Source organism: Hemiscyllium ocellatum, assembly GCF_020745735.1.
Source record: "Hemiscyllium ocellatum isolate sHemOce1 chromosome 27 unlocalized genomic scaffold, sHemOce1.pat.X.cur. SUPER_27_unloc_15, whole genome shotgun sequence".
NCBI classification, from domain to species: Eukaryota; Metazoa; Chordata; class Chondrichthyes; order Orectolobiformes; family Hemiscylliidae; genus Hemiscyllium; species Hemiscyllium ocellatum.
The window spans coordinates 572621-585400 of record NW_026867482.1 but is presented as its reverse complement, the minus strand read 5'-3'; the positions used below and the strand labels follow the sequence as shown (position 1 = coordinate 585400).

The 12780-nt window shown below is 48.3% G+C and overlaps 1 pseudogene; it reads right to left on the bottom strand.

Moving 5' to 3' along the window:
- Window positions 1–2003: 2003 nt before the first annotated feature.
- Window positions 2004–12780, bottom strand: part of LOC132807364 (zinc finger protein 271-like) — a 51980-nt pseudogene continuing 41203 nt past the window's right edge.

Below are 12780 nucleotides of genomic sequence, written 5' to 3'. Positions count from 1 at the left end.
AGATGCCGGTGTTGGACTGGGGTGTACGAAGTTAACATTCACACCACACCAGGTGATACTCCAACAGGCTCATTTGCAAACATAAGCTTTTGGAGCGCTGCTCCTTCATCAGGTGGTTGTGTCTTATGATCCTGTTCTACAAACATCCCATGAAGGAGCAGCACTCTGAAAGCTCGTGCTTCCAAATAAACCAGTTGGACGATAACTTGATGTTGAGAAATGTTTAACTTTATGTACCTGAACCCCTCCCCCACCATGTCTCTGTTCTCCAACACAACGCAGGGCCCTACCTTAAACTGTACAAGTTCTGCCCTTCCTTGTTTTAGCAAAATGCTAACAACATTTTGCCTTCATCTGTCACGCTCTCTCGGACACTCACACACACCCTAACACTCACACCGTCTCCCAAGCTTATACTCCATCAAACACACGCTTCATTAGCATGCATGCACAAACTCGTATACGCGCACACTCTCATGCACACACAGTCTCACATAAGTCTATGGGGTGAAATTGCATTTGCAGATATATTCAATTTTGTTCAAAAAGCACACAAACTGCATGTAATATTGTATAAAATTCCCACTTTAGTTAATAGAACCAATCTGATTCAAGATTGGGATACAGACTCGAACCTCACACCTTTTGTGCAGGATCTGAGCTGAGATGTCACCTATTTTTATAAAACCTTAAACCATCTCGAAGGTGAATTCAAAGTAGTTCTGGGGTTTACATATTAATGAACTGAAACCTGCAACCCATGGTAAAAGATGGAAGACAATCTAGATTTATTCAATATCTTAGCAGTTGCATGACACCATCAGCTTTTGCTATAAATTCTGTGTCTTATGATTCTGCTCCACAGCTATCTGATGAAGGAGCAGCACTCCAAAAGCCAGTGCTTCCAAATAAACCAAAGGAAGATAACCTGGTGTTGTGTGATTTTTAACTTTATCCACCCCTGTCCAACACCGGCACCTCCAGATCGTTTCCAGTGGACACAGCCACCACTTCCCAGTGCTGCCAGGAAATTGTACAATGACAATGGGATGATATAGTACCTGCACTCCTGAAAAATTCACAATTTCTAACAACACTGGCTACTCATTCACTGCTGCAACTGATACACAACATTGGAAACATAGTACAGGAGGCTGTCAGAAATGAGCACAACAGGTAAGGCAGCAATCTGAGGAGCAAAATCAACATTGCCCGAAAAATGTCGATTTTCCTGCTCCTTGGATGCTGCCTGACCTGCTGTGCATTGCCAGCACCACTCTAATCTTGACTCTGATCAGCAGTTCTCACTTTCACCTGTAAGAAATGAGCAGTTTTAAAACAAAAACCTGTTGCAATTCCAAGCTCTCAATGAGAGTCTGAGCTCGGTGTGAAGTTCAGGTAATCTTTATTGCAACCCAACTTTGTTACAGCTTCAGAATCTCCCAGCAGAAAGGTGTAGAAAACGCAGCAATGTTTTTAAAACAGCTCACAGTCAAAATGCACACACTCTCTCCAACCCCTCACTTTCTTCATTATTGGTCACCACCAAGTTGTCCCTTTGGAATTGGATCCTTGGTACCCAGAGAAAGTATTGCCTCACTCAGCATTTTCAACCCGTATCCTGTATCCAAGTTAGTTGGATGGGCATTGCAGAGTCGATCATACTGCTGTGGGTCTGGAGTCATGTGTAGGCTAGACCGGGTAAAGGATGCAGCTGGACGACTGAGTGAATCCTCTCCCACAACGACAGTGTGTTTCCCTAAAAGAAGAACAGGGACTTCTTCCACCCCCACCCCACCGACAGTGGTTTCACCGTTAGATTCTAAACTCCAGATTTCTGACCAAATTCCAATTCCACCATCTGTCGCGGTGGGATTCGAACCTGGGTGTCCCCTGAACCAGGCTGATACTCCAGTCGATAACGGCACTCAGCCGTCATTCCTTCAATCCCCCTGTGATGGCACATGAACTCGCTGGTGCCTCCGCAGGTGGGAGGAGCGGGTGAAGGCCTTCCCGCACTCAGGGCAGCTGAAGGGCCTCTCCCCCGTGTGGACCTGCTGGTGCCTCAGCAGGTGGGAGGAAATGCTGAAGGCCTTCCCGCTCACGTGGCATGGGAACGGCCTCTCCCCTGTGTGGACCCGCCGGTGGGTCAGCAGGTTGGTGGAATGCCTGAAGGCCTTCCCACACTCGGGGCAGCTGAAGGGCCTCTCCCCGGTGTGGTCCCGCCAGTGGGTCAGCAAGTGAGAAGAATACCTGAAGGCCTTCCCACACTCTGTGCAAGGGAACAGCCTCTTCCCAGTGTGGACCTGCTGGTGGCTTAGCAGGTTAGAAGAATTGGTGAAAGCCTTCCCGCACTCAGGGCAGCTGAAGGGCCTCTCCCCCGTGTGGACCTGCTGGTGCCTCAGCAGGGCGGAGGATGTGCTGAAGGCCTTCCCACATTCAGGGCAACTGACGGGCCTCTCCCCCCGACGGGCCTCTCCCCCGTGTGGACATGCTGGTGGGTCAGCAAGTGGGAGGAATTCCTGAAGGCCTTCCCACACTTGGGGCAGCGGAAGGGCCTCTCCCCAGTGTGGACCCGCCGGTGGGTCTGGAGGTTGGAGGCCTGGGTAAAGGCCTTCCCACAGACAGGGCAGGGGAATGGCCTCTCCCCAGTGTGGCAGTGCTGATGAGTCTCCAGGGCAGATTGGAAACGGAAGCCTTTTTTGCAGTCGCCACACTTCCACAGTTTCTCCGCGGGGCGGGATTCCTCTGGTTTCTCCATGGCCGGAGCTTCAGCCACACACAAACGCACGTAGAGACTCTCTCCGATGTGAATTCCTCTTTCCAGGCCCAAAAACTGCTTCAGGCTCCACACTCAGTGCCCTGCAATGGTAGGGTCTCTCATCCAGTCCCACTGATGCTGAAAACGTACTGAAACAGAAACCAAAAAGCTTTGCTCCTTCTCACAGAATCATAGTTACGGTCCTGATGGACTGAGTGACTTTCAAAGTGAGGACTGCAGACGCTGGAGAGTCAGATTTGAAATGTGCAGCGCTGGAAAAGCACAGCAGGTCAGGCAGCACCTGAGGAGCAGGAGAGTCAACATTTTGGGCAAACAGCCTTCACTTGTTGATTTTGAAACTTCTGTCTTCAGATAATCAAATAGTCCATAAAAAGAGATTACAAAGGTCATCACTGTCAGTGCAGGGTAGAAATTCTGAACAAGGAATTCTACTTTCTGTGGAACATTCTTTTCTTTTGTTATTCCACAAAATTGAAAGCACCATCCCATCTCTTTCCCCCTCTGTCCTCACTCCACTCTAACTGAAGGTGCTGAGTCAGGATCTTACAGGGGCAGAAATGCAAAAACGTCAAGACTAACATCTCCCTGCATTTTGGATAACTCCACAACACTGGGATACAGTTGACAGTAAGCAACAGTCTGAATCTGGGAAGCAAATATAAGTGTGTCAATTCATGGAGTAACCTGCAATGCAGCTATTTGTGGAACAAAATGGTTAACGACCCCAGGAAGGTGGGAGCGAATTGAGACATCAAGGTATTAACACCGACACACTTCAGTGAAACTCTTCTGCTCCCAGTCAGGGCAAAACATCTTTAAAAGCTGCTCTGAAAGTCCAGTCTTCACAACTACACTTCTGCTTTCACCAAAGACAATTAGAGTCATACAGCACGGAAACAAACCCTTTGGCCCAACTTGTCCAAGCTGACCAGATATCCTAAATTAATCCAGTCACATTTGCCATCACTTGGCCGGGTGCTGGCAGCTGGGACTAAATTGGGTTGGCTATCTGTTCGGCAAGAATGAGTTGGACCAAAGGGCTTGTTTCCGTGCTGTATATCTCTAAGACTCCAGTCGCATTTGCCATCACTTGGTCCCGATCCACTAAACCCTTCATATTCATGCACCCATCCACATGCCTTTTAACTGTTGGAATTGTACCAGACCCCACCACCTCCTCTGGCAACTCATTGCATAACTGCACCACCCTCTCCATCAAAAATGTTGCCCCTGAGATCTCTTTTACATCTCCCCCCACTGGCCTCACCTGAAACCTATTACCCTCTCGTTCTGGACTCCCCCATCTGAAGGAAAAGACCTTGAGTATTAACCCTATCCATGCCCCTTCAGACTCTGGAAAACAGTCCCACGCCATCCTTCCGTCCCTCCTCGCCCAGGTTATGAAGTTTGCAGAATCTGCTCCCTCCCTGGATTCACTCCAGCTGCTACAAGTGAACAGATTCCCCCCTCTCCCCTCTCCAGGATGAACAGTTGTCCAGAGGGAGGGAGTTTCACTCTGAAACTGACAGGGCCACTTTCGCATTGTGACGCCATCAATGGGTCGCAGGTGGGGGAGGGGATGGGAGGCGGGGCAAGAGATAGGGTCGGGGCAAGAGATAGGGTCGGGACGAGATGCGAGACTCGACCGATAGCGGGACCCCGCACTGCGCCTGCGCTGCCCTGCACAGTTCGCAGGAATTCCTTCCCTTCAGAGAATCCCCAGTGCAGAAGCAGGCCACTCGGCCCAACCAGTCCACACCGACCCTCCAAAGGGTAACTCACCCTCAACCATTGCTCAATATCAATCCTCCTGATTAATACACCTCACCTGCACATCCCTACGCACTATGGATAATTTAGCATAGCAAATCCCCCCTAAAATGGATAAAGTTAAAAATCACACAACACCAGGTTGGAGACCAACAGGTTTATTTGGAAGCACTAGCATTTGGAGTGCTGCTCCTTCATTAGGAGAATAAGGTCGTAAGACACAGAATTTATGGAAAAACATGACAGTGTCCTGCCACTGAAATGACATGTTGAACAACCCATTTTCGAATGGGTTGCAGGCATCATTAACATGCAAATCCCAGAACTACCTGTAAGGCACCTTCTCAAGAGAACTGAAAGTTTTATAACAAAAAGTGACATTTCAGCCCAACTTTGCAATTATAATTCTGCAAACATACATTCACTCCTGTGGACGTGTGTGTGTGTGTGTGTGTGTGTGTGTGAGAGAGAGAGAGAGACAGAGAGTGTGTGGTGTGTGTGTGCATGAAAGAGAGAAAATGTCTATTTCCATTCTGTATGTCTCTACCTATTTGAGAACAGATGCCTTACTTCTGTTGGTGTAAGTATTGTTGTAAATCATAGCTGGGTACTAATAGTTAGATATAAGGGGGAAGAGAATTCCTCAAGTAGGGCAGTATAAGAATCCTGGGAGAGCCCTATTTCTGGTTTACTTCCTAATGAACAAACATTAAACACAAGCACCTACTTACTTCAAATTTGGTTTCATTTTTCATGTGTGATTCCCTGCTGTGACTACACTGCCTGGATGGTTGACAGGCTGGGAGATTGTGGGTTGGGGCTTGATTGGCTGAATGCTTTATTGTTCCAGAAGATTAGAAGGGAACAGGGAGATCAACAGTGGACAGAGAAATCAGGACCTGAAATCCGAGGTGACACCAGACTACCCTGTGATCAGTGCTTTCAATAGCAGTGCCAACCCTCCACCTTTACCTAGCTTCCCATTTGAGGACACCCTCAGTATTCAGGATCCAATCCTTGTCATTCTGAAGCCATGTCTCTGTAGGGAGTGTCAGATCACAATCATTCACTTCAATGTGTGTAGTTAATTCCTTCACTTTTGTCACAATGCAGCACACATTCAGACACACCATTTTTAATTTTAATTTTTGTGATGTTTAGAATCCAGTTTTGATTGCTGGTACATTTACTCCCCTTGTCCCTTTCTATCGTTCTCTGATGTTCATTTCCCACATCACTGCATTACTCACCGGCCTTGAGTTGGATTGACCATAATGTCCATGGAAGTTAGGAGGGTTAGCCATGGGAAATGCAGGGTTATAGTTTCGGAGTAATAGAAGCAGGAATAGGCCATTTTGCCCGTCCAGCCTGCTTCACCATTCATTATGATCATGGCTGATCTATCCATTGTCTCAGCTCCTCCTCCCTGCATTGTCCCAACTACCCTTAGTTCCCCTACCATTGCAAAATGTGTGTCTTGAATATACTTTACAAAGCTGCTTCTACTGCTTCCTTGGGCAGAGAATTCCAAAGATTCACTACTCTCCAGGAAAAGCAGTTCCTCCTCATCTCTGTCCTAAATTTACTCCTCCTAATCTTGAGCCTGGTTTCATTCACCAGCAGAAAGGACTGGATAGGGTAAAGCTTCATCCCCACAGAGCAATGAATTCCCACTTTCCACCAAAACCTCGGATGTACTCACTCACTCAGTTGCTGTCTCACAAATGCAAGTTTTCATTGTAACCTCTGCTCCCATTAAGGACAAAACATCTTTGAAAGCTGCTCTGAAACTCCAGCCTTCACAATCACACTTCTGCTTTCACTGAAGAAGATTAGAGTCATACAGCACGGAAACAGACCCTTTGGTCCAAGTTGTTCAGCCCAACAGATATCCTAAATTAATCTACTTCCGATTTGCCTGCATGTGGCTCATATCCCTCGAAATCCTTCCTTTTCATGTACCCGTCCAAATGCTTTTTAAAATTCCCTCTCACCTCAAACATATGCCTTCTAGTTTTGGACTCTGGGGAAAAGACCTCGGATATTCACCCTATCCATGCCCCTTACGAACGTCTATAAGGTCACCCCTCAGCCTCCAATGCTCTAGGGAAAATATCCCCAGCCATTTCAGCCTCTCCCTGTAGCTTGAACCCTCCAACTCTGACAGCAGCCTTATAAATCTTTTCCAACCCCTTTCAAAAGTTTCACAGCATCTTTCCTATAACAGGGAGACCAGAAATGAATGCAGTCTTCCAAACGTGGACTAACCAATGTCCTACACAGCCACAACATGACCTCCCAATTCATGTATTCTCTGCTCTGACCAATAAAGGAAAGCATACCAAATGCCTTCTTCACTATCCTGTCTACCGGTGACTCCACTTTCGAGGAACTATGAACCTGCACTCCAAGGTCTCTTTGTTCTGCAACATCCCCCTTAACTGTGTCAGTCCTGCCTGGATTGCTTGACCAAAATGCAAACCACACACTTCTCTAAACTAAACTGCCATTCCTTGGCCCATCAGCTCACCTGATCAATTCTCATTCATAGTGAGCTTTCTTTCCTCTCTTATTCCTTTGAAGTTGAAAATCTCCATCCCACACACTCTCCCTCCATTCTCAGTTTGCTGAACCTAATCCCTGCTGTAACTCATCCTGAAGGGTCTGCTTCATGCTGGTTAACTGGCCCACACTCGGTGGGGGACCGAATTGAAACAAGGAATACTGAACAGCCCGGACAGAGTGGAAGTTGGAAAGGTGTTTCCATTGGTTGGAGGGACTAGAACCAGTGGGCACAGCCTCAGAGTAAAGGGAAGACCTTTCAGAATGGAGGTAAGGAGAAACTTCTTCAGCCAGAGAGTGGCGAATATATGGAATTCACTGCCACAGAAGGCTGTGCAGGCCAGGTCACTGAGGATATTTAAGATTGAGATGGATACGTTCTTGAGTTTCATGGTGATGGAGGGTTATGGAGATGAAGTGGGAGAATGTGGCTGAGGAACCTATCAGCCATGATTGAATGGCAGAGCAAACCTCGAATGGTCCAATTTCTGCTCTGATGCCTTATGTTCTCTTGCTGTCCTGGACACACACACAGAGCACATCAGAAGCAGGAGTAGGCTGTTTGGTCTTTCAAGCCTGCACCAACATTCATCAGATTGTTGGCAGATTCACAACCATCGAGGTGAATAGGTTGGGACTTGTTCACTGGATCACAGGAGGTTGAGAGGTGACCTGACAGAGGTTTATAAAATCACGAGGGGCATAGATGAGGTGACCGCTGGGTATCCTGGGTATACATCTCCTTTCTGCTTTTTTTCACAGCAATGGCTATAACTTCACATTGAGATACTGCATTTTCCACGTTTTGGAAAGTCTGGTCTTCTCTACATCGGGAAGACCGAGTGTAAACTTGGGGAACAGCTGGCACGCGATGAACATCCCCCAGAGTTTTGCTGACACCAGTGGGCATGCGTACTGTGTTACTGACACCGGATAACATGCGCAGTATGCTCACTGGGCATGCAGGTGTTTGTGTCAGATTTTAAGAGTCCAAGTGCCAAAAGGTAAAAAAGGGGTAGAGCTGCAATTTGTTTTTCCCTGTGGTTCGACACTTCATTACTTTTGCATTCTGTCTGTCTGCTCAACTTTTGTATGTCTTTTCCCCACGTTGGGGAGGCGAGTCCAGTACTGGAGGGCACGGGTTTAGGGTGAGAGGGGGAAGGTTTCTGAGGGGTAACCTTTTTGCACAGACGATGGTGCGTGTCAGCCAGAGGAAGTGGTGGCGGATAGTACAATGATAATATTTAGAATGCATCTGGATGGGGATATGAATAGGACAGATTCAGAGGGATAAGGGGTCAAATACTGGCAAATGGGTCACTGGATTAATTCAGGAAATCTGGTCGGCATAGACCGAAGGGTATGTTTCTGTGCTCTGTGACGCTATTTCTAGATAGTTGGAACAACTTCACTCAGCCATTCACCCATTACAATCAAGATCAGAATGGTGCTGGAAATACACAGCAGGTCAGGCAGCATCCAAGGGAGCAGGAAAATCGACATTTCAGACAAAAGCCTTGAATGCTGCCTGACCTGCTGTGCTTTTCCAGCACCACTCTAATCTCCAGCATCTGCAGTCCTCAGTCTCGCCCATTCACCCCTCCCAGCCTCTCCTGAGCTGTGGCCTGACTGCGCTTATTTCAGTGAAAGTTTCAGAAAGATTTCAGCAGCTCTTTGAAAAACTTGAATGTGCATTCTGACTTTAATGATGTTTCTGAAGATATCATTTTAGGTATTCTCAATTTTGAAGATCAGCCATTTCTCACCCCTCCCGGCTCCCAGGTAGAGTCAGTGTGTGTGTGTGTGTGTGTGTGTGTGTGTGTGTGTGGTTGATCCAGCGGTCAAAGCTGGTTCGAGGCATGAGAAAGGACGGGTGTGGTGGGGGCTGGGGAGAAAAGAGACAGAATGGATGGGGTCAGAGGGGGAGAAAATGTACGGGGTAGAGAGAAACTGTGGGGGAGGGGAACAGAGAGAGAGAGAGAGAAAATAAGTGGGGTTGATAGAGAGATTGGGCAGGGGAGAGAGAGTGGGCGTGGCGGAGAAGTGGGAGATGGCACAGGGCAGGGTGACACTAGGTACACGGATACACAGGATACACTGAGCCATCAGTTGGCCAAATTGACACACTAGATGGCCGCCGGATCACAATACTGAGAGAAACAGCAGAGCAGATACAGACACTGCCTGGGAGCCACCAGAATGCCAGCACAACGGACTCACAACCCAGGTGATTAGTTTAAGACGGGTGGGGGAGAGAATACACATGAGTAATGAACACTGCCGGCCGAAGTGTCTGGGTCCGACCAACACCTCTTATAGAAGAGTAAAAAATGAGGTCTGCAGATGCTGGAGATTACAGCTGCAAATGTGTTGCTGGTCAAAGCACAGCAGGCCAGGCAGCATCTCAGGAATAGAGAATTCGACGTTTCGAGCATAAGCCCTTCATCAGGAATAAGCAACACATTTGCACCTCTTATAGAAGTGCTAACAGCTTGGTACAGACTCAATCCCAAATGCTAATAGCCAGGGCTGCAGGAATCCTCCTTCTCAGGAAGAGCAATTAGTGCCCATTACTACAACAATGGATTTCCATGCAGACATTGAAATGGACAATGTCTTCACTGAAACTGACAACGACTGTGCGGAAATTAACAAAGGCTGTGCCTGAACTGACAATGATTGTATCAACTATCAACGATTCTGCAAGGACTACCATAAACAAATCATGTTACAAAGACAATAATCTCATCCCTGACCGATTGTATCACAAGATGTATAAAAGTTTCTTGACGTATGCTCCGGGTCGAGAGAAGTCTCGCAGCTGACACTGTGCTGTTGGTGTCTTTCTCTCCCCGGAGCCCCGGGATTTCCTTGTGCAATAAACTCTGTCATTGAACCCCAATTCTGATTCCGAGCCTGGTGTTTTTCCCCACAACAGGGGAGAGAGAATGGGGGTGGGGAGAGAGAATGGGGGTGGGGAGGGGGTGGGGAGAGAGAATGGGTGTGGGGGGTAGGGAGAGAGAGTGGGGGGTGGGGGTGGGGGGAGAGAGTGGGGAGGTTGGGGATAGAGAATGGGGGAAAGGAGAGGGAATGCAGGGGTGGGGGAAAGAGAATGGGGAGGAGGGGAGAGAGAATAGGGGTGGGGGAGAGAGAATGGGGGAAAGGGGAGAGAGAATGGGAGAGGGGAGAGAGAATGGGGAGGGAGAGAGACGGAGGGGAGAGAGAATGGGGGAGGGGAGAGAAAATGGGAGGGTGGGGGGAGAGAGAATGGGGAGGGGAGAGAGAATGGGGGAAGGGAGAGAGAATGGGGAGGGGAGAGAGAATGGGGAGAGGAGAGAGAATGCGGAGGTAGGGGAGAGGAAATGCGGGGTGGGGGAGAGAGAATGGGGGTGGGAGAGAGAGAATGGGGGAGAGGGGAGAGAGAATGGGAAAGGGGAGTTAGAGTGGGGAAAGGGGTGAGAGAATGGGGAGGGGAGAGAGAATGGGGGAAGGGGAGAGAGAATGGAAGAGGGGAGAGAGAATGGGGGGAGAGAGACTGAGGAGAGAGAGACTTGGGGGAAGGGAAAAGAGAATGGGGAGGGGAGAGAGAATGGAGGGAGGGGACAGAGAATGGGGGAGAGGAGAGAGAATGGGAAGGGGAGAGAGAATGGGGAGGGGGAGAGAATGGGGAGGGGAGAGAATGGGACGAGGGGAGAGAGAATGGGGGAGAATGGACATTGAACAGAGGGTGTGGTGAGAGGGAATAGTGGGGGGGGGCAGACGGTGGGGAGAGAATAGATGGAGGGGACAGAGGACGGGGAAAGAAACGACAGGGATGCAGAGGGTTGCATGACAGAGAATGGACAGGGCGTTCAGAGGAAAGAGCGAGAATGGACAAGAGGCTGGGGCTGGAGAGAGAATGGACGGGGCGCTGCAGTTGGCGGGACAATGGACAGTGAGCACTGAGGGCAGTGGATGGAACAGACAAGGGGCTGTGAGTGGCGGGTAGAATGGATAGAGGGTGCTGGAGTGGGGTGGTGAATGGAAAGGGGGCACTTTGTGTGGCGGGGGCTAATGGATAGGGGGCATCCGGGGTGGCAGGGGATAATGGATAGGGGGCGCTTGAGTGGCGGGGTGAATGGACGGGGTGCTGTGGGTGGCGGGGGAGAAATGGACAGGAGGCGCAGTGTGTGGCCAAGATCAAAAAGGGTTAATGACAGTCAACACTTATCAGATTGTTCCTGGAACAGAAAAACTTGCACTGAAGGCTCCCAGAAGAGGGGTGTCTCATATGTATTCCATCAATTAGTTTTGAAATATTATTGTGTATCTTAAGTGTTAAGGTATACCTGGTATATAGAGAGATGGCTGTGGTTGTTGGAGGTCAGTCATCTCAGTTCCAGGACGTCTCTGCAGGAATTCATAGGGTAGTGTCTTAGGCTGACCCATCTTCATCAATGACCTTCCTCCATCATAAGGTCAGAGGTGGAGATATTCGCCAATAATTGCACAATGTTTAGCACAATTCACAACTCCTCACAAACTGAAGCAGTTCAGTTTGAAATGCAACAAGATCTTAATAATATCCAATGGGCTCAGGAGTGGCAAGTAACATGTATGCCATTCCAATGCCAAACAATGACTCATCCCCAGAAGAGATAATCTGACCACTGCCCCATGATATTCAACAGTGTTACTGTCACTAAACACCCCACTCTCAACGTCATTGGGGTTTACCATTGACCAGAAACTCAACTAGACTAACAACAGACACAATGGCAACAAGAGCAGGCAACAGGTCAGGAATACTGTGGCGAGTCACTCACCTTCTGACTCCCCAAACCCTGCCCATCTTCTACAAGACACAAGTCAGCAGTGTAATGGAATACTTTCCCACCAGCTTGGATGGGTGCAGCTTCAACAACATTCAAAAAGCTTGATACCATCCAGGACAAGGTCGCCTGCTTGATTGGCACCATCTCCACATAGATCCACTCCCTCTGCCCACTGTTAAGAAGCAGGAATGCGTACGGTGTACAAGATGTACCACGGAAATTCACCAAAGATCCTTAGAAAATACCTTCCAAACCAACAACCACTTCCATCCAGAAGGATCAGGGCAACAGATACTTGGGAACACAATCTCTTGTAAATACCCCTTCAATCCACTCACCATCTTGACTTGGAAACATATTGCTGTTCCTTCAGTGTCTCTGGGTCTAAATCCTGGAATTCCCACCCAAAGGACATTGTGGGTCACCGTACCATTATGGATCACAGCAGTTGAAGAAGGCGGGTCACCTTCTCAAGGGGAACGAAATGCTGGCCAGCCAGCGATGCACATGTACCATGAGTAACTTTTAATAAATGATTGAAACAGAGGTTTGGAACCCGCAAACTAAACAAAAATCGAGGTTCAGGTGGAACAGATATAGGGCTTTGATTCTGTCCTGATGTGAGGACAAATAAAGAGTGCTGCACTGACACCGAATTGGAAATAGTGTTTAGAGTTGAAGGCCTGCAGTGTTTCACTCAGTGTATCAATCTAATATCGATTAAAGATTAGTTCCTGACGTATACGTCACCAACATACAGAAAAGGACGGTTAAATAGGCATATGGAACGCTTGATTTCATCTCTTTAATGGCTGATGTAACACCCACAATCCCATGCGATCAATAAACCGT